Source organism: Manacus vitellinus, unplaced genomic scaffold (genome assembly GCF_001715985.3).
Source record: "Manacus vitellinus isolate BGI_N305 unplaced genomic scaffold, ASM171598v3 scaffold_10_pilon, whole genome shotgun sequence".
In the NCBI taxonomy this organism is placed as follows: domain Eukaryota; kingdom Metazoa; phylum Chordata; class Aves; order Passeriformes; family Pipridae; genus Manacus; species Manacus vitellinus.
The window spans coordinates 9,303,971-9,324,928 of NW_021938838.1; the positions used below are offsets into that span (position 1 = coordinate 9,303,971).

Sequence of the window (20,958 nt, forward strand, 5' to 3'; positions counted from 1 at the left end):
AGATTCCAGACTGATTTCCAAGTGCAGGATTGAAGAACACAAATCAGCACCCTATGGATGAAAAACCGATAAAACTGTTCCAGCCTGGGCTGTTGTGTGGCTCTGCAGAGTCAGAGGAAGAACCAGGATGTTCAGAGGCTGGTAGAAGAGGTCTAGAAGCATGTTTGCAGGAAGTGGGAGAGGTGATAAACAGGATCTTTTCATAACTGAAAGCTGTTTGCTCTCTCTTTTCCATGGCAGAGCAAGTCAGACTTCTGTGGGCTTTCAAAACCAAATGAATGATGGTCTTGACCAGCACTGCGGTGTTGCTAATGACCTCATTGCTGACCACAGCTGCTGGCAGCCAGGCTCCCATTGCCACTGCATTGCTGATAGGTTTGTGAGGCATTTTTCTTATTTAATGAGTTGATTCTTTTTAAATACTGTTCAAGCTGTAATCTTGAATTAATAAATTTGGGAACATGGGTAGTGCAGATTAAGGTCTGTGAGTTTATATTCCTTATTGCTTCGTGCAGGTGAAGACACATCACATCATTAAAAATAGTTGTTTAGATGACTTTTCTGTTTTAATTCTGAGGCCTGCGATAGCCTGGGTGTAAGTACAAGTGGCCATGGGGCTTCTTCATCCTGTCTGCTTTGCCAAAGTATAAGCCTGAATGGAGCACCAATCTGTTCCCTGGTATCAAATTTAGAGTAAAGTCAAACTGGAAGATGGATCATTTGGGTTTGCCTTCACTGAGTTATAACAAGGTTATCCTGACTTAAGTCTGAACTCCACAGAAATGTTTATTTAGCAAGATGTACCTCTGAGCTCACTGGCCACGAAGCCGCCTCGATCAGCAGTGGGTCTGTGCTAACACTGCTGCTCCGCAGAGCAGGCTCCAGCCAACTTCAGGGCTGATGGTACTTCTCTAAATCTTTTTCTTAATTGCTTTTCTCTGCAGAGAAATTCCAGCTGAGCACATGCTCTCACGTCACTGGCAAAGAATTTAGTGTGGGCCTGACTTCTGCCCTACAAATAAACATGAGAGAGATGTGCTCAAGCCCAGCAGCGAGATGCCTGTGAAACACCTCTGTGGTCAGCACTCTTCAGAGTGCTCTCCGAAAAGAAGCCAGCTCAAAAGAAATAACTTAATTGATCTGTATAGTCTAGACACTTCTGAAACAAAGACAAGCTTTATGAAGGAATGGTTGGTTAGACTGTTTGGATAAATACTGAGTATCTTTGATATTCCTGGAATTTAATTTACCTTGTTCTGAGCAAGGAGAGCCACAAACTGAAGTTATTTGTTTGCAGAAACACCATTTTCTTTGAATCTCAGAGGCAGATGTGCAGATGGGAGAGAAGCCGTGGTGCTGTGAGCAGGTATGGACTGAGGGCTTTGGCTGGGCTGACACTGATGTGCCAGGTAACCCTGTGCTCAGGAAGCAGGAACAACCAGTCAGCTCTTGGTCTGCGGGACTTACAGTACCTTTAGAGACACCTGATGTACCTCAGGATACTGCCCATGTAGTAGCTGCATTAAAATCCCACCACTGTCCAACTGGTGTTTTGAATGTTCAGCAGAGGAGAAAGAAAGGAATGGATTACTGGCAACATCAAAGGCCAACTTCTTCTAGTAACTTTTTTATATTAATGGAGTCCAGGCTGTGGACCCAAGCGATCCTACGTGTCCTCTCAGTGCTCAGCTGAACTCGCTGGTCCCGAGGCTGTGTACTTCCCCTGGGTCATGCATGGCTCAGAGCCTAGCAGGGCTCAGCTCCTGCTTCTGCAGTGTCCGTGTGACACTGGGGACAGCTTTGCTTACTCTCAGGCCTCCTGTTCTCACAGGGATAGCCCTGGGCACCTCGTCCCTGAACCTGCACCTGGCCAACTCAGCAAGGTGTTCTGTTCTGTCCTCTTGTGGGTTTGTAGTTTGCAGGTGTAGCACAGATTTGTTTGTGTAGATTTTGGGTTGTTCTCCCTGAGTCTGACAGACCTAAAGGAAAAAGATAAAATGTTGGTCACAGATCTGTCCTTGGCTCCATCGATGCTTCATTGCTGACTTTAATTACGTAGTTTGAATGAGAAGGGAGCAGTTTGCCTTGGGCCTGTGCATACCTGGCACGGGTCGTCACAGCCTGGCAAGCATCCCTTAATCCGGTCACCAGCTTGTATCTTCATGGGCTCACTTATTTTTAAAAATCCTGCACAAAGCCCAGAGAATTGGGGCGTTTTTGAGGGGAGAGGTGTGACCTGCAAACCTTTGATTGGTTCTGTTCCTGTCTCACTGTTCTGTGTAAAAATCATTTACTGGTTTTCCTTTTAAACCGTTAGCTGACCTTCCATACGGATTCCAGCTGTGCATTAGCATTGCTTGGGGATGTGTTTGTATCTTTTGTCTAAAAATACCCAGCCGGTAGGATCCACGATCCATGAAAGCTAATTGAAACAATTTCTCTTCAAGTTTTGGCAAGTGAAGCATGCATTATAAGCATTAATATCTATAAATTGAATTGTTAATGAATCTAGACACTAATAATGAATGCAATTTTGTAGGCTTAACTAGAAACACTAAAATTATCAGGATCTGGAACAGAATTTTCAATCATTTTTGCTTATTAAATAGCAAAACTATGCTTTTAATAAGCTAATCATTTTTATTTGACCCCATAGGAGTAGCTCAGCTGATTAGAAACAGGTTTCTAAGTGCCAAACAACATTGTTTTTCTCTCACTGTTTTAACCACCACAGTGCTGAAATCTTGGGTCAGATGCTGATCTCCATTGCTTATCCTGCAATTCCTCTAAAAGAATTTGCAGTAGAACCTCTCTATGTCCCATTGAACAGGAGAATTCTCTTTGCAGATAAATCATTCTGTTAGCTGCCAAAACAACTGGAGCTTGCCTGAAGCATTGTCAGTGCACAGAAATACAATATATGAAAGAGACTTCTATTTAGTATTTGTTACATCAACAAGTAGAAAAACGCTTGATACAACTCAAAACTCAAGACCAAAACTAATAAACTGAAATCTTTTCCTCCCCTAATTTAAAATTAGCCTTTAGGATTATTTTTTGCAGCTGAAGAATATGGTAAGATTCAGAGCTATAGCAAGAAAATCTTAAGTTCTGATGATTTCCTTTGAAACAGTTTTGTGAAGTTTGCCATTCCTCCTGACTCTAGTGGCTGGAGACCAGGAGGGCACATGGAAACCGATTATTCTGCAAGTCTCTCCAGCAAAGTTTCTTCTCTCCACACTGCTGCTGGCAGCCCTTGCAGACAGGCTGTCAGGCTTTATGGATCACTAGTGTGCCTTAGACAAGCAATTTCTTATACCAAAAGATTTAGTAACCCTACACCATTTGTTAAATGAAAAAATCAAACTTGGTTATCTTGCAGGGTAACAGTGAAGAACAGTCTGAAAGGTAAGGGAAAGGGATGTCAAGAATTTATCACTGGATTTAGGGCTGGAAAGGACCATGAAAGGTTCCTCCATCTCTAGAGACAATTGATATCCTTATGGAAATGTATTCCAGTGCTTAATTATACTTTTTATTTGAGACTAGGTTTTTCCTTTACTTAATCTAAATCTCCCTTACTACAGTTCATATGTACTTCTACTTTTTTTGTGTTCCATGAACATGGGGACGGGTTTTCACTCTCTGTCACAGCCTTCTCAGTATCTGCAGGCTCTTTCCATGTCTCCCTGCTGCCTCAATAAGCCCTTCCCCCCATTTCTTCCTTTCTTCAGCATAGACAGACATGGGGTGGCAGTGAGGATAAGGGACTGATTAACATGGGATGACAAGGGAGGAATACTGGCAGGCTTGGAGGGATGAGGTGGTCAGGAAAGAAACATCAACAGATGGAACCAGGTAACACAGCAGGGGGTTCAAAATACTTCACCAAAATACTAATGGGAAAGAAGTGGAGTCCCACAGTTTGATTGAAAACTCAATGGGAAATTAATATTAAGTTAATCTGGAAATACACATTAAAGAGCAGAGTACTCTATGCAGGAGCTCTGACTTAGCAGACAGCATTGTAAATGTTACACTGAAATATTTAGCTGAAGTTGTTCAGAATATCTTTACTACTTAGACATCTATGTTTATGATTATTGTGTCCATGTGCCCTGGGATCCTGTTCTGCTGCCCCTTATGGCTGCCAGGGAACCCCGGAGCACCTTCCCTGCATTTACGGATCCTTTCCCTGTGCTTAGAGCATTACAGGGAGTACACAGCAAATTCCATCGTGGGGGGCCATGGTCACAGTCCATGAGTGTCCCATCTCAAGGCTGAACACTTTCATCGTGATATGTCTGCAAAATGAAATGTCTGAGATAATCTGAGAGGGGGAAATGCTTGTGGGCCTTCCCCCACCCCATACCTTTCCCTGTTGGACAATATGCTGACAGAAAAACGCCTCAGCCTGAAGATTGTGTCCTGTCCCACTGACTGCACTGGGTAAGGGAGAGGATGCTGGGTCTGGGGTGTATGTTCCTGTTCTGTTTCTTCTGTGAAAAGTCCATATTCTGGGAGACAAATATTAGAATTATCTTTAATAATTGATATTAGAATTCATCCATTGATAACTGCTGTGTTTGGTTTTATTCTTTGCTGTTTTCTACTTTCAAAGATTCCTTTTCCCAAACCAACAGAAAAAAAAAGGTTTTCTCAGTGCTGCTGTCTATTGACATTCAGTAGAATAACTGCCCTGGAGTTAATTCCTCCTCTTAAGTAAACTGCTTCAGTCAGGGCTGTTAGCATGGAGGATATTGGCATTCCTGTTTACTGAAGAGCAGTCTTTCAGGATCCTTCCTTTTAAAGTGAATTTAGTATGTGTATATGTGTACTTTTCAAAAAATGTAACAAATAATCCGGATGAACCTGGGAGCCTGCTAGCAAGTCATATGCAAACTGAAACAAAAATATTTTAGTCCTGGAGTAAACATTTATGAAGTGTCTGTGCCACCCTTTGCAAAGGGATAAGGTGGTCATTGAGTGTGCTACAATGTGCATCCAAGAAGGAGCTGAAATAATATTTTTTTGTACTTCAAATATTTTGGCATTATGAATAATAGTGTAAATCAGATAATGTGTTAAAGCCTTGCAGCCTCTTCCTTTCAGTTGAAGGCCAGTTGTGTCAGGTGCCAGCCACCCTCCTCCTTTTTTTTTCCAGAAACTTCTGGAAAAGAAGTTTCTGTCCCTCAGAATCCCCCCTGCCACAGGTGCTGCACTGTCATGGGTGTGAGCTGGAGAACACTCAGGCTTCATACTTTGAGATGCGATTGTTTCAGATATAAAAACCCAGTCACACACTCTATCTCAAACAAGTACTGGAGAAGGACTTTGCCTGAGCTCTTTTTGCCTGTTCTCTATAAACAGAAAAATCAATGGTCTCTGTTCTTTTATTGAGGGGAAAAAAAGTATTTTCCCATCTGGGAGGGCTAATGGGATACTCTGGTGTGCAGCACCATTTTGGTGGTGAGGGAGGTGTCCCCACTTGATCTCTCCATACAGAAGTCTTCACCCAGCTATTCACTCTGCTTCTGGGGTGGAAAATTCCATGTTCTGGCCCTCCTGGTCCATAGCTTTACTGAGCCTCTGTGGGAACCTGTGCAGCACTGTTTGAGTATGGTCTCAAGGAGGGTATGATTTGGAAGTCGTGCCCTTTTCACTGGCCAAAGGGCTGGTGGTACTGTGGGACATCCCTGTAAACTTGGCTGCAAAGGTTGAATGTTCTGATGGCCAGTGACGGGTATCTGAGCTTTCCAGCTTGTGTCTGAGTCCCCAGCAGAGTCAAATCCAACACTACTTGTGTGCAAAGCTAACAGTTAGCTAGCTTTTTTCCTAGATTTCAGGCCAGCATGATCCAATAACCTTTACTTTGGTCTCTTGCACATCTTTCTGAAAAACTAAGCATGTCACATCCTCAGAAATGAGAGGAAATGGGATAACCTTACACCTAAATTGACATGGTCATGTCTTCTGTCTTTCCTCAGTGTTTTACCATTCCATGTTTTACGTGGCTCACCTTTCACATTGACAAAAGAGACAAGAGATGTATGTTTTTTTTATTTTCTAGAATGCATGACTCCTTTAGAGCAGCTCTGTCATTTATCTTGCCAAATATTTAGCAGTGCTCAGTATGTGAGGCTCTTCAGGAAGAAGATGACAAGATTTCTCATTCTTGCTGCCTAGAATTTAAACAAATATAAAAAAATTGATGTATTAAAGAGGAAGTGGAAATAATTGACTGAGTGTGATGCTGGGAGCTAAATCATTGTTTTAGCACTGAAGGAATACTGGCCTGGGTTGGTGGAGCTGCTTGGATGCCATGCAATAACATCAGTTTCCATGTTGGACATCATGACAGTCTGTTGCCACTTTCCAGAGGACTATAACCAAGTTTTATCATAATAGCAGCCCTCAAAATCAAGAGAGTTTGAAGCAGTAGCAGCCTTGCAAGCAATTACTCCCACTGTTTATTTTGTGTGTATATTTATCTTCTTTTCTTCTCCTCATCCTCAGAGTCCCAAGTTTTTATCAGTGTTTTTGCAGAGTGGAACTGGAAGTTGCTGACACACTCCAGGCAATAACATGGAGCACAGGGAAAAGTGCCTGCATCAGTGGCACAGGGAGAGCAGGTTGTGGCACATGAGGAATGTGAACAGGTAACTGCTGTTTCTGCTTATTCTAGTACAGGAACCAACTGAGGACAGTTGGTTTACAAAAAGAAAGGGAAATACTTTTTAACAACATCTAGTAAAATTTATGGCCTGAGAGTCAGATGGTGAGAAATCATCACATGAAATGGTAATTCCAAGCAATAGTGTGCACAGGTACTAATGCACTCAGATTTTGGTGCCATCTTCTGCTGTCCTGCTAAATTTCAGTCCAACTCAAATTATTCAGGAAGAGAGAATCCTGCACTGGTCCCTCAAAATGAAGAGATGGAAGATAGTTCTGGACAGTGCTTCAAGAGTGATAAATGTAATTTGATAACCTGGGTACAACACATAATTGATTAAGAGCCCATTGGAGGTGGAGGGCACATTAGTTTTTCCTGGCAGAGGTGGGTCTCTGACCAGAGTTTGGCACCTGCCCTGTCTTTCCTGTGGAAGTGTTTCCAAACTACACCTAAAACATTGAGGGGAAGAGAGGAGCTTTGAACTTTCCTTTTTTGGTTGTTTCTTGATATTACAAAAACATTGCTTTTTCCATCATGTTTGTCCACCCCTCGCTCCAAGCAAAGATGGGTTGGTGTTAGCAGAGGTTTTTTGGTGTAGCTGGGAATAAAACAGTGTATTTTGCAGCCTGCTCTTTATTCTGGATTCAGGACTTACAGACTGTTCTCTGCAATGTGGTAATGAGATCTGGGATAATAATGTCAAGCTGTATCTAAACAATTGGATTAAAGCAAGCCCTTGGAGTAGGACAGAGGTTGGTGTAACTTGCTGGATCACATGGCTGATTGCTGGCCAGTTCCCTAGGGACAAAGTTTTTCCTCCTGGCAGAGCTCAGCAGCTAGCTTTCAGCTTCTTTCATGATCAGCATTTTGTATCCAATGTTTTAAAATGTTTGGAAAATGCAGCATAAGGGAGATTGAAGGTGTTATCTTTAATTGGACTAACTTAAAAAATTAATATTGAAAAGCTTTCTCCCCGTTGTGTTGCTATTGACCTGATGTTGAGAATAGCTTGTGCTGATCTGGTGGAGAGGAGGAGGAAAACATACTTTACTTTCTGTTTTGGATTTTGGGAGGAGACTTTGGATTTGTAGACAGAACTGAGGAAGAAGTCATGGAAAAAATGGGGAAAGAATCTATAATTTCCTGTAACCACTATTATGTTTAGAAAAAAATGGTCTGAGCATGAATAGGGAATATTTTCAAAGGTGTTTCTATGTGTTGGGCTGCCTGTGACGATTTGGTCAGGGATCCAGCTGGGAAAGGTTCCTTAGCCAGCATGCAGCTATTGGTAATATCTGTTTGTCAAGTTCAGAACCAGGAAGGTCTGAAAGGTGGATGGACCTTTTTTTTTCCCCTAGTAAGGTTCCTTTGCTAATCACAGCTCATTCTACTCAGAAAGTGATGGCCTTATGGAATGGAATTGCAATTGCCTGCTTTGACCTCAAAATATTACTTTGTCATCCTTGCCTTTCTCTCTCCCTTTCTTCTTGGAAAATTAACATTAGATAAGAGTGAGGTAGATTCTTTTCTATCTTATTCATTAGCAGCAGCAGTGTTGTTAATCATGTTTTGATTGTAGAGCCTGTATTATGAGTGGCCAGAGAACACAGAATTAGTTTCAGATTTTCATAGCTAGAAGGTGGGAAAATCCTCCTCTGGGTTGCAGACTAAGCAGATTTCCTCTGGAGATCATTGAGGCACAATAAACTGCAATTTGGATGCTTTTTTCTATTATAGCTTTGCTCTCCATGCACAGATTTTACTGTGGGAAATATATAGCCCACTTCTTGGAGGGTCCTGTTCTCTTTTACATATACCAGTTTCAGCTGGTAGAGTTTTCTGTTTTCTTCTTTTGTTTCTTTTTTTTTTTTTGAGTCTTTGAAAAACAGTTAGAATGTTCCTGAGGAGCCCTTAACTGGCTTTTTGTGTCTTCCTATGTGAGTTCAGAGCCTGCCAAAACCTACAACCATCCTCCCTGGGCAGCACTCAGCAGTGAGCAGTGTGAGAGCTGGTTACTCGGCATCATAAATAACTTCAACCCTTCTTTTTCTTTTAAGCTTTATAATTTATTTAAATTTGCAAAAGTGTTTTGGTTTTAATCAGCTAATAAACGCTGTGTCTGTCTGTGGCTCAAAATACCTGATGCATGTGTTAATAAAAACACCACCCTGAGTGCATGAGTATGAGGGAGTGTGGCACTGCAACTGTTTATCTTACCAATCCCTGCTCTCACCTGCTCTTGCCATCCCGATGTGCTGCAGTGCCATATTTCTGACAAACAGAACCAAAGGTACGAGTTTGCCTGACACTGTTTTCTGACTTGCTTAATCTTCCAGCAGAGTCTTCTTTGGAGTCTGCCCTGCATTGCCTTGATGCTCTTTTGTCCCTCTCCAAGTGCACGGAGCTTTTTGTTGGTCACTGGGATACCTTCAGCATTACAGGAGTGTTTCTAATACCAAATTTTACTCCTGGTGTCTATATTAAACTCCCTCGAGTCTTCCTCATGATTTCTTCTTCTGAAGTCAGCTTACACGTGTTCCTTCGGGCTTTTTGCATCAACACTTGATAAGTGTTGATAAGATATGATAGCACATTCCTAAGGAATCCCTGGAAGCACAGAGCACACATTTCGCTGCGTGGTGACAGACAACCCATGTTTAAGATGTTCAGAAGCAGAGCAGACCCTTCTCAGCCCTGATTTCCTTAGAATTTAGTGGAAACTTCAATGTCTGATGAGGAATTTGAGGTGGAACATGAAACAATCCTTTTCATCCTCAACTGAAGTGTCAGTATTCATTTTGTCCTTGGTAATTAAAGAGAATTTCTTGTTTTCCTTGCTCTTTCAAATCTGTATCAGTAGGATCTTTGGAGTAATTGCTCAGAACAATAACATGGAAATAGAACATCACTGATCTCCCTGGCTCGGAGATTTGTGAAAGGGAATGAAAAGAGGGAGAACTTCCCTGTCAGAGCTGCAGCTCTGCCTGAGCTCGGTGGGGTCTGAGCAGGGGAAGAGCAGCTCTACGTCAGCTTTGAACGCAAAAAATTTGTGAATTTGCTGGGTGTGAGGAAGTTGCACATAACAGGAAAGACAAGATTGTTAAAAAGTCTGATAAATTTCAAGAAACTAAGCAACTAGTGACAGAGAAATGGGTGCAAGAAATATTTAAAAAGAAAACAAACACAAGTAGAGAGAAAAACAGGCAAGGATTTAAATATATCATAAGCACATCACAACTAATTCATCTGATAAAGGAAGATACAAGACACAAGAGGTGATTGATGTAGCTCAAAGATTTGATGGTACAAAGGCGCCTTTACTTGAAATGATGAAAGGAAATAGGGCAAAAATCAGAATATTGAGGATTATTTACAACATAGAGAGAGGGACAGTAATCAAAAAGGCTGAGTAAATTGTAAAACGAAATAAGAAATGGCTTATGGTGTATGGGGGGGGGAAATTACAGAAATCATTACTAAACAGAGAGTCAACCAGGAATCTGAAATGGATGAGCCCTGAACTGATCTCATAAATGGACCTTGACAAAGGAGAAAACACAGCAGCACAAGGCTATCTGTGAGTAATGGAGACATTTCACAATGTGGGATGTTAATAGAACACTTGGAAAGGATGAAACTAAATAGAAAACCAGTTCTACCCATAATATGTGTCCTCAATGTTAAAGAAATTAATTTTTTTCCCCCAAAACTTGGAGAATTAATTTGGAGGATAATAAACTGCTGAGATAGTGAGGAATTGCAGAACCCATGCAAGGCACTCCTTTTCCTCCCCTCAGAGAAGGGATTCATGTTGGTATCTCAGTACATGGTAAAATATTGTCCAAATTTTTCTGGCTCATGATCTGTGAAGCATATTCCCTAAAAAGCTGCTGCTCTTGGAAGTGTGTTTGCCAGCTGTGCACCTCTGCTGAGGTACCCCCTGCTCCCAGATGGAGCTGCCTGGATGCTTGTTCCAGTCTTTTTAGTAAGTGTGGATGACTGGGTACCTAAAGTAGTAAAATAGCTTCTTGTTTAAGGTGTGTTGTTTCTGTAAGTTTGGATCACTCGGGTTGGATTTATTCTGCTGGTGAATCTTCAACAGAATTAATGTCTACTCAGTCACAGGAACATAAATTTCACTGGAAGTCTCAGGTACCAGCATTGCATTAAAGAACATGAGGTTTGCACTTACAGGAAGAGGTTTTTTTAAAACATCTAATACATTGTAGGTGTCACACCAAAAATAAATAAAATATTTTTATCCATAACTTCTGATCAAGGATTATATTGCATTTGAAAAGAGTGACAATGTTGCAGAATTCTATCAAATTGGATGTAAATTTCTCAATGATTTTTGTATTAATTTCTGCACGCAAGATGGCAAAAGTGAATTCAAAAGGAACTGAATGATGTGAAGGATGCAAATGTGTAAGGTTGGCACTACAGAGCTAAGATTTTCCCCATGCTGCTCTGTAGAGCACCCAGACAAAAAAAATAAATTGTGAAATTAGTGCAAGGCACTGGCAGTTGGAAAAATGATGGAACAGCTGCTGGGAGATTAGTAAGTGTGGATACCAGGCAACGTCATTTCTAAAATAATTTTTCTGAGTAAAGCTGCATTTAAGGGCTGGAAGTAATGATTTATGAAGAAATATGAAAAGAATTAGATGTGTTTAACTTGGCAAAATAAATGAAGAGTGTTGTTCTTGTCCATAAGCATATGAAGAGCATAAACAGAAACCACGGAGAAGAATTGCCTTGGACAGGGCCTAAGGAATGCAAATGAAATGTATTGTGATCATAATGCAAGAAGGAAAATGTATCTCAGATATCAGGTAATATCCTCCATTAGCAAGATTTATGAGACCCATCGTGATGGGAGTATGAAGGAAATGATGGAAAGTCCATTGACTGAGTCAACTGAAATTGGATTAGAAGATGTAGAACAGTTCAGCCCTGAAAAAGAAATTGTCACATGCCCAACAAACATTGCAGACTTGTTAGACGGTGGCACAACACAAATGTATTTCAACGTTTTCCCTCAATGTCAGAGATGCAGGTTCTGTCCTGGTGTGAGAATGCAGGTGGGCAGTCCCCGAGTGAGCATGCCTTGGTCATGCTTTTGCTTCTCTCAGCTGATTCAGTTCCACCCGAATCTTGTAGAAAAGGGTCTTCATAAACGATAGTGTAGTAACATGCTCCTTCACCCCGTGAGTGTCCCTAGAACCAGAGGGTTCCACAGAGAAACTGAGGACAGAACACCTTGAAGTCCCTCTACTGTCCAGCTCTCAGGTGCCTGCCTGGAGGGCTCCCAGACTGCAGGGTGCACTTCAGAAGTTCAGGAGTGTTGATTCTGGTTGCCTGGCGCTGCGTCAGAGAACTCTGGCTCTGGCTCTCTGGTGATAAGCCTAAGTGGTAGACTTGGAAGGGGTCCAATTCTTTTTCACCTTCAGCAGCTTGCTTGGGAGTTGGCCACTGCCAGGGCTGAGGCAGACGGATGGTTTGACATCCAGCACCAAGTGTTTCTCTGGCACTGCGCCACATCTTATATCACGCTCAGCACAAAAGAACCTTGGAGTTTACTAAGCCTCTCTCCACAGCTGGCTTCACCACAGGCTCTGGGGTCAGTGCTTCTGTTGTCACAGCAGGTTTTGTTTAGAGCCTTACCTGAGAACATGGCTGCACTGTTCAGCTCCTGAAGATGTTCTGCATGGTGGTGGCTGGTCAGGTTTTGCCCTGTCTTAGCTCCCTATAAATGCCAGTGTTGGCAGTTCCCTTGTGTCACATCACCAAGGCTCAGCCTTCAGTAATTTGCCTCTTTCCCTTTAGGGAATCTGAGGCACCTGCACAGAACTGTTTAAAAGAAGTTGTAGGTGCCTTGTGGATCTAGATCAGTGGTCTCCACAGTGGGATGTATAAGACACATTATATATATATATATATTTACAGTTAATATTTTAAATTTTTAATATTTTCTTATATTTTAATATTCAATATTTTTTACAGCTAATAATTTTAAAAAAATTAAATAGTGTTTATTTCATCCTTTTCCTTAGTTAATGTCTATTTTTGTGTATGTTTTATAAAATACATAATGGATTGGTACATGGAGATAATTTATAGATATACATACATTGGGGTGCACACTCAAAATTTTTTTACTTAGGGAGACTTGGAGACTGCTGATCTAGGTGTTCAGAGAAGGATGGGGATGATGGCCATGGCACAAAGATCTTCCACAACAAGAATCCTAAAGACTGATACTAAGCTTTGAAGAGGGAATATGACATAAAGATATAGAGTAATGTAAAAACCCTGAGTGGTGCTGCTGGGAAGCTCCCTGTGTTGTCATGTAGGTGCACGAACTCTTCCTCACACCCACCGGGGTGTATTTTAGCCTTATGCAAATCCACAACTGCTATGTAATTAAATAACAAGATCAATCCTGCCTTCTCTGCCTGGTTCCTGTGTCTCACTGCTGGGTCCAGCCTCATTCCCTGTATCCATCTGCTCTCATGGAGCATCTAGGCCTAGTTTAGACAGTCAGGCAACAAGTCCTGGAACATCCATCCCCAGCAAAGGGGACAAACGCAGCTAGTTCCGCCCATGGGCCGGTGTCCTGTTTTCAGCTGTAGTTGGTAACTACAGCCACAGTCTGATCATTCAGAACTTTAATTTATATTTATTATTGCTTCGTACACGTGACCTGGGGCTTCAGCAGACTCGTTTATAGTGCCACCATCATGGCTCTGCCTTCACAGGACACGGAATGTGCTGAATATGGAAAACTGGTGTCAGTTTTTACACTATCGTGTCTCTGATTGGCACCTGCCATCTGATCTTTCTCCGAGGCAAAGAACACAGCCAGGTCTCGGCAGATTTCCTTGCACAGTGCAGACAGCATGTACCTGTTGCCAGAGTTACGTGCTGCCAAATTTCGAGCCGTCATTCCAAATTAAGATGTTAGAACTTTCCTTACCTATGATAAGTCATTAAGTATCGCTCAATTACCCTTGCATTGAGCCTTTTTTTTAAACTCAAGCTTACTTTACTGAAAGGCATCCTGTCTTGATTTGGAGATATTAAAAGATGAAGAATCCTCGTTCCTTTGATAAGGCAGGGGTTTTAATGTCTAATCATTCTCACTATAAAACTGTGCCTGATTTCTAATTTAAGCTGGTCTGGCTTCAGCTTCCAGCAATTGGTTCTTGTTATGCCTTTCTTGGCTGGATTAAAGAGCCCTCTAGGACCTGGTATTTTCTCCCTTTGAAGGTACTTATACATCGTAATCAAGCTATCTCTTGATCTTTTTAATAAACTAAACAGATTGAGCTCCTTAAGCCTCTTGTTCCGAGGCAGCTATTCCAGTCCTCAAATAATTTTTATGACTCTGCACTGTCTCCAATTTTCCCGTGTCCTTTTAAAAATGTGGACACCAGAAATAAAGCCACTCAGGGAATTTACAGCCAACTGTTTGTCCCTTTTCCCCAAATCCTTTAGATTCTCTTATTTCCATGCTATGGGTTCTCCAGTCTATAGAAGACTTTCTTGCTCCTAGAAACTATGACCACTGGTGTAATTTGCTCCAGGTGAGCCAGAAGTGCTCCCAGACAGGTAACCTAGGGTTACCTAGGGTGGACCCTTGCTCTGATCGGTGTTAACTGTTCTTACACTTTTTTTGCCCACTTGTAGGAGCTATTTCAAATCATTGTTGTTTTGGAACCAGGACCTCTGTGTGTTTTACATTCTAGGAGAAGAACTTGAGCTGTTTGGGGCAGTCCAAAATTGCTATAGATTGTAACTGAGCCTGTTCATACTTATAGAGGAAACTGAGGCTTCTGCCACCCTTCAAAAGTGATCTCAGTAACCAAAGAGGTGTTTTGGTTCTGGCAACAGTCTTAGGAGATAGCACAGGTGGATTGGCCAGACTGGAGAACAGAGTTCAGGAACCACTTACACTTCTCTAATGAGCTCAGGAAGCTGCCCTGGTTTGTACAGGGAATGATGCTGTCTGCGAGGATTTTCTAAACCTGTCTAGTGCTGCTTCTACGACTCAATTGTTGCTTTGTTGTTTGGGTTTTTTTTTCCTGAAATATATTGGTGTTTATCAAAGGGATAGTGGATGACCACTCCCCTCCTCAATATAAAGGAAATTTTCCAGGTGTTGCCTTGGTGAACCTATTTCTATTGAAACCCACTCATCCTCGTTTGGTCCCCTTTCCGATCCTGTCCCTGTTATTAATCACAGTTATCTTCTGCTGACTATAAGCAAACTGGAGGCCAGATTTGAGATACTGTGTGTTGACAATATTAGGCATTTTTTCTGTTGCACCAACCAGCCTCCAAGATATTTATCCTTGCAATTATCTGCCAGGTAGGCAACAGCTATTCCCTGGTTTTAAGACAGGGAGGAGAAGCTAAGGTATGGGAAGCTTCAGTAGGTCAGGGCTTGAACTCACATCTTCTAAATCTGGGGTAATTGTGCCTCCTCTCTGTTCCATCTTTAAAAAATAAAGCACACACGTTAGTTCTGAGGCTTGCTTTCATCTGCACCGTTCTGCCTTCAGAAATCCTCACTCCTCCTCGCCGCACTGCGGTCGCCCTCCAAGAATTGCACAAAGGCTGTCAGTCGCTTCGGCTTGCCATCATCAAACATTGAGGAGAAATAGGAACAATTACAAGTTTAATATTAAAAGAAGCAATTTCATTTCCTTTCTGGAGTCGGCGTCATTTTTTAATGCTACCTGAAGTAGCAGAATCCCTTTTGCCTGGTGAACGGGGTGCGTTTACATTGACTCGGGTCTCAGCCCCAGCATGCGATAGGCGGGAGAGGGGCCACCTGGGCCGCTGGTGGGTCCTGGGAGCCCCCACGCCCCCCGGGCGGGCCCTGCGCTGTGGCTGCGTGATGCGCTGTTCTATTTTTAATTCACCTGCCCAATCGGGCCGTTGTTTTTTAATTAAACTGCAGGAGGGCACGAAGAGCCGCTAAAGGCCCCCGGCTGTTCAGGAGGCCGCTGCCCGGGCGGGGAGCGGTGCCAGCCCCGCTCCGGCCGCGGCGCTGCCCCCGGTGCGGCCCCCGCTCCGCCGCCCCCGCCCGGCCCGGGCGCTCCGGCCCGCCCTGCGGCGCGGGGCCGCGGCGGGGCGGCAGCGCCCCCTGCTGTGCTATGCGGCAGCGCCGCACGGACCCGCCCGGCCCCGCCGGCGCACCCCCGGACCCGGACCCGGCCCCTCACCGGGCACCCGGCGGGGACGTAGCCCAGTGCGGGCGCGGGCCCTCTGCGGCCCGTAGCCGGTTGACGGGCAGTGGACAGCGTGCGTGCCGCGTGACAGCGGGCAGGAGCAGGACAGCGACAGGGGCAGGGACAGGCGACAGGGACAGGGACCGGACAGAGCAGGGACAGGGACAGGGACAGGAGCAGGGACAGCACAGGACAGGGACCAGCGGACAGGAGCAGGGACAGGAAAGCAGCGGACAGGACAGACAGGGACAGGAGGGGGGGGGGGGGGCCAAAAAGGGGGGACAGCGACAGGGACAGGGACAGGAGCAGGGACAGGACAGGAGCAGAGCGACAGGGACCAGGAGCAGGACAGGTCAGCAGGACAGGGACAGGTTACCCGCTGCCGTGGCCACCGCTCTGGGGGTGGCGGTGGCGGTGGGGTCGGGCAGCGGAGGTTTCGCTGAACCTGGGCCGTGCTGTGCCGCCTGGCAGGGGCTGTCTGTCACCTGGGGAGCCCCTCGGTGGGCCCGGGGGGGCTGTGGCCGATAGAAGCGGTGCCTCAAACACCTGGTTGGGATCTCTGTGGGCTGGGCAGCAGCTCCCCAGGGATGAGCTGCAAGCAGGGGCCACCGAGGCCCTGCATCAGATGAAGTTCCAGTAGGTGTGAAGGGCAGTTGTGTGCTGTGACATTTCAGGTGACCCCTCCGTGCTCACCCTTCACCTTCCAGAGCTCCCAGACGGACTGTGGCCCTGGCTCCCGGTCTGGGCTGGAGGGGAATGTCCCTCCCGTTGCCACAGCACACAAGGAGGCTGCTGGCTGTGCAGGGGAGAAAAAACCTGTAAAGAAGAAAAACCTTCTACAAATCGGGAAGAGCATTCTGCTTTGACAGAATAAAAATAAAACCTGGAATGGGAAAGGAAAGGCATGAAAGAGTTAGTGACAAAGTATCATGTACAGCTGGGGAGATGATGGGTTTATTGGTATTGCGGGGGGGGGAGGGAGAAGCTGAGAGGCAGTGAAAACACAATTTGGCCTAAAATTGAATTTCTCTGATAAGGAATTTCAGAAGCGGCTGCCTCATTCACTGTGCGGCCAAATAATCATATGCGCTTTAATAATCTTTATTTTACAGGAGTACGTTGCCAGGGCAACAGAGTGTAAGCAGGAGCACAGCACCTTGCAGATCACAAAGGCAAAGCTGCAGAAAGAAATTTCAGCGAGTTTCTCTCTCCCTTTTGCAATGTAATGACGACTTATTTTTCATGCACTGATTTAATAATCTTATTGAAAGATCCTTTCCCTGTTTCTCTTATTCTTGTCTGTCTGGGCGCGGACAATGGTAAAAACCTGGAATTGTCAAGCCCACTGGGCTCAGCAAACTAACAGATGTAATATGTTTAGCATTTTTATGTAATTACTTTTTATTGCTATTTTACCCCTACTTCTATTCCTCCCCGGTTAGATGCTGCTTCCCTTCCGTTCCAGCCCAATCAGGGGACAGAGAGGGGCTGGGGGAGAGTTGGTAATTGACGGCATTAATCGGGAATTATTAGTGGGACGTGTTTTCAGGGGTGGGGGTTGGGTGCAGAAAGAGACCTTTTAGGAAGGGTGAATTGAATTATGGGCGATGCAATAATGAAGCCTCTGGGCTGTGAGCTGCAGAGGACACTCATCCTCACAGAGCTCTGAGTGTTATTTATCATGGGTTCTGCTCTGTGGGTGAAAAACAGTGCGTTGCCCTACTGACATCCTCTGGGTGGGGGAGGTCTCAACTAGCTGGGCTGAAAATGAAAAAAAAGCTGATTTGGGATGATTAAAAATGGAGATCTTCGATGTTGGTTAGACAGGGAGCAGGAACGCTGCTACCAAACCCTCGGCAGGGCGCAGTTTGTGACCAGCCTGTCTCTTGTAAACATTTTGCTTGTTCTTTCCCAAGGGCCAGGGCTGGGGAAGGAAGCGTGGGAAAAGCAATCTTTGCAGGCTGCAGAACTGAAGGTGGGGGAAGGCTCTGTGAGATGAAGTACAAACCCCGGGTTGTCTCACTGCGGCTGAAAAATTCCAAGAAGTTGGGAACAAAGGCTGTCTGTCACCTGAGCTCAGCAGTGCTGGGGCACTGCTTGTGGCAGGTCTCCGGCTGGCACCAGGAAGCAGCAGAATGTGTGGGTTTGGAGGGCTGACAGGGCAAGGCTGAGGGAAAGGGCACTGGGATAGGGGTTTGCAGCCTCAGCTGAGAATATCACGGTTTTGTGGTGTGAATTCATGCTCGTTGATGTTGCTGACATGGAACCTTTGCTTTAGGATGCCAGTTCTTTAAAGGACAGCACATAGATTTACATGTTCTGCATTTTACAAAATAATTACATAAAATAATACATAATAATATATATAAAATAATATATTTTATATATGTAAATAATATATAAAAGCCAAGCAGCATTCTCCCTACAGGATTACCTTCTGCCAAACATTACTGGTTTTCTCTGAGTTAGCATTTCACAAGTCACTGTGAATGTGAGATGTTCCCTGAACCAGGGTTTCATGGAACAACAAAAACTGCTTTGAGGCACGTTGCAGAAATGGCTGGAAGCTGGATTCAGGAGTGGGAGGTGGTTCTGCAGAGAGTGACAGGGACCAAACCCTTGGACCAGGTGTGGGGACAGTTGCCTGCAAGAGAGGAGAAAATTCTGCTTGGAGACCTGGGCATGAGGCGCATAACTCATGGATTTCCTGCGTCTCCAGGTTCGGAATGTTTCCAGTCCTGTGGAAGCATTAATAACAATACAGTGCTTGGAGTCTTGTTATCACTAATGTCTAATCATTGTACAGACAAAAACCCAAGCTCTGAGGCCCAGTTAAAATTCTCTTGCTTTCTTAAAAAACAGATAAGCGTTTACACCTGAGACATCAGAGTCCAGGGAGTGAAGAGCAGCCTGGCTGCAGGGACAAGGGCATGTGGCTCTGTTCAGAGTGAGGTGAGCAATTAATATGCTCATGATGAGCATTGATATGTTCAGTTTATTAAAATTTGTTTATAAATCAAGTGTAAGGATATTGTACTATCACTAACAACTTCAGCTTGGTTTTTAGGATATTTGCAGTGCTAATCCTAGGCAGCATGGGATCAGATAATGCTGTGCTATAAAAATGACTCAATATAAGATTCTGCAATAGAATAATGTACATTAAATATATATAATATAGAATGCTATAATATACCCTCTATATAACATTATACATGTAAGTATATATAATTACTCATTTGTAGTTTTGAATGTGTATGTAGATTAAATAGTTTAGGTACAAAGACAATGTTTTAAGGTTGTAACAAAAAGGAAAAATAACACCTCTTTTTTTCTAAGCAAACATATCCCAGGTTTCACCTTTCTGCTGCTAACCAAAGGAATTGGCAGTGATATAACTACTGCTAAACATTTTATCTGGTTAGAAAACTCAATGTCAGCAGTGCCTGGTGATGAACTATCCTGTTGTTCCTAATCTGGAGACATGCAGGATTTTCTACAGCCATTTTTATAATTGTTCCGTTTTTTCATGGCCAGATCTGATTACTAAAACAAATATTAACTTGGCTATATTTTCCTTATTAAAAAAAAGGCTTTTCATAAAGCAGAAAAGGCGTGATTATTTACAAAAACATTTTTCTTGAGTATAAAAGCACATGAGCATCCTTCAAGTTGTATGGCTAAAGCTTTTCCATGGCATGTAGGGTCAGGAGAGGGGATAAACACAAAAGCCTGGCTGCAAGATTCCAAAACTGTTTGTCTTTTTTCCTACAAACCTGGGATCTGCTTCATCTTGGAATTTTTTAATTTATTTTTTTAATAATAAGAATGTTTCTTTGTGCTCCAGTAATATGACAAATATTTGGAAATCAGTTTATGCAGAAGAGGGTTGTTTTATTTCTGTAGCTGTATTTAGAGAAACTATGGAGTAAAGCCCTTCTCTGCTTCTATCTTTATGTTAGCAGAAAAGCCAGGAATGAAGAAGCAGCCTGTTGCTTTGGCAGTGTTTGAGGAAAGATCTCCCTTTCCCATGGCTTCAGAGAGTTGGAGACAAGGTCACGCTGGTCTGAGGAAAGCCAAATAGCTTCTGGAAATCCCAAATCAGACTGACACTGCAAGATCTGTCCATCATTCAAATTTAGATGAAGTCACCTTCCACGTTGCTTTCACTGACATTTAGGATTTTTTTTTGTTTGGTATTGGCTGGTTTCTGTGAAATCCAACAGCTCTGCTCCTCTAAGCTCTAGCCAAGAAAATCTCCACCGTTTTTGTCCTCTGTGCAGAATCTAATTTCATAGAAACTGAACATTAATTCAGATAAAATATGTAGATACAGAATCTCCTTAAAGCAGTCTTCTATGAAGTCTGCAGGAAGGCAGCTGACTGCAACCAGACTGGGCCACAGAAAGAACTCTGGGACAAGGTGCACTTGCCAACTGCCAGGCAGTGGACAATATTTCTATTTTTTGTTGGCTTAGGAGACTGCATTTTTGGCTCCTTAAAGCAATTCTGGACAAGAAACTATTTGCTGGATCTTCCTGTACAATTTTTAATTTTTTTTTCTGTTTTAATTATAATAAATTTTAAAATGTAGAAAGTCAAAAGGATTATTATCTGTTCTTTGTAAGACTCTATGGGGAAGCCCAAAGTTGAAGCAAGGTGGCAGAACCTGTACTTACTTCAGGGGGAAGCAGGGTTATTGCCATGACAAGGGGAAGCAGGGTTATTGCCATGACAATATAGAAAGGTTTACCTTTGTACCCATTTTCCCATTTTCCTTAGGAATGGTGGGATAAAAATTTTGGTAAGGAATTGAAGTCCAGCAGCTTAAATACCCACATATTTCTAGCACAAAATCTGGGCAATTTGCTTTCCCCTTCCTGCTAGTTTGTATCCTGCTGCCTTTTGAAATGGAAACTCTTCTGACCCTGTAACCCCCGTGTTACTCGGAATAAAACTCTTTTTAATTGTGTTTTGGAGGAGCATGCAGGGAGCTCCAACACTACTAATCAGCTTTGCTGGTCTGGGTCTGTATCGCCAGGA

The 20,958-nt window shown here is 43.5% G+C and overlaps 1 long non-coding RNA gene across 3 annotated transcripts in view; it reads left to right on the top strand.

The window, feature by feature from the left end:
• The window catches only part of LOC108641638, a 31,296-nt gene extending 10,710 nt beyond the window's left edge, over positions 1 to 20,586 (top strand). Inside the window, exons 2-8 of one of the 3 annotated variants that reach the window (XR_001922175.1) lie at positions 241 to 375; positions 1,298 to 1,366; positions 6,517 to 6,659; positions 17,028 to 17,137; positions 18,428 to 18,634; positions 18,778 to 18,867; positions 19,878 to 20,586. This is a non-coding gene — a long non-coding RNA (uncharacterized LOC108641638). The remainder of the gene's footprint in view (positions 1 to 240; positions 376 to 1,297; positions 1,367 to 6,516; positions 6,660 to 17,027; positions 17,138 to 18,427; positions 18,635 to 18,777; positions 18,868 to 19,877) is intronic. The other 2 variants (XR_001922176.1, XR_001922177.1) reach the window with 2 other exon arrangements.
• The last annotated feature ends 372 nt before the right edge of the window (positions 20,587 to 20,958 follow it).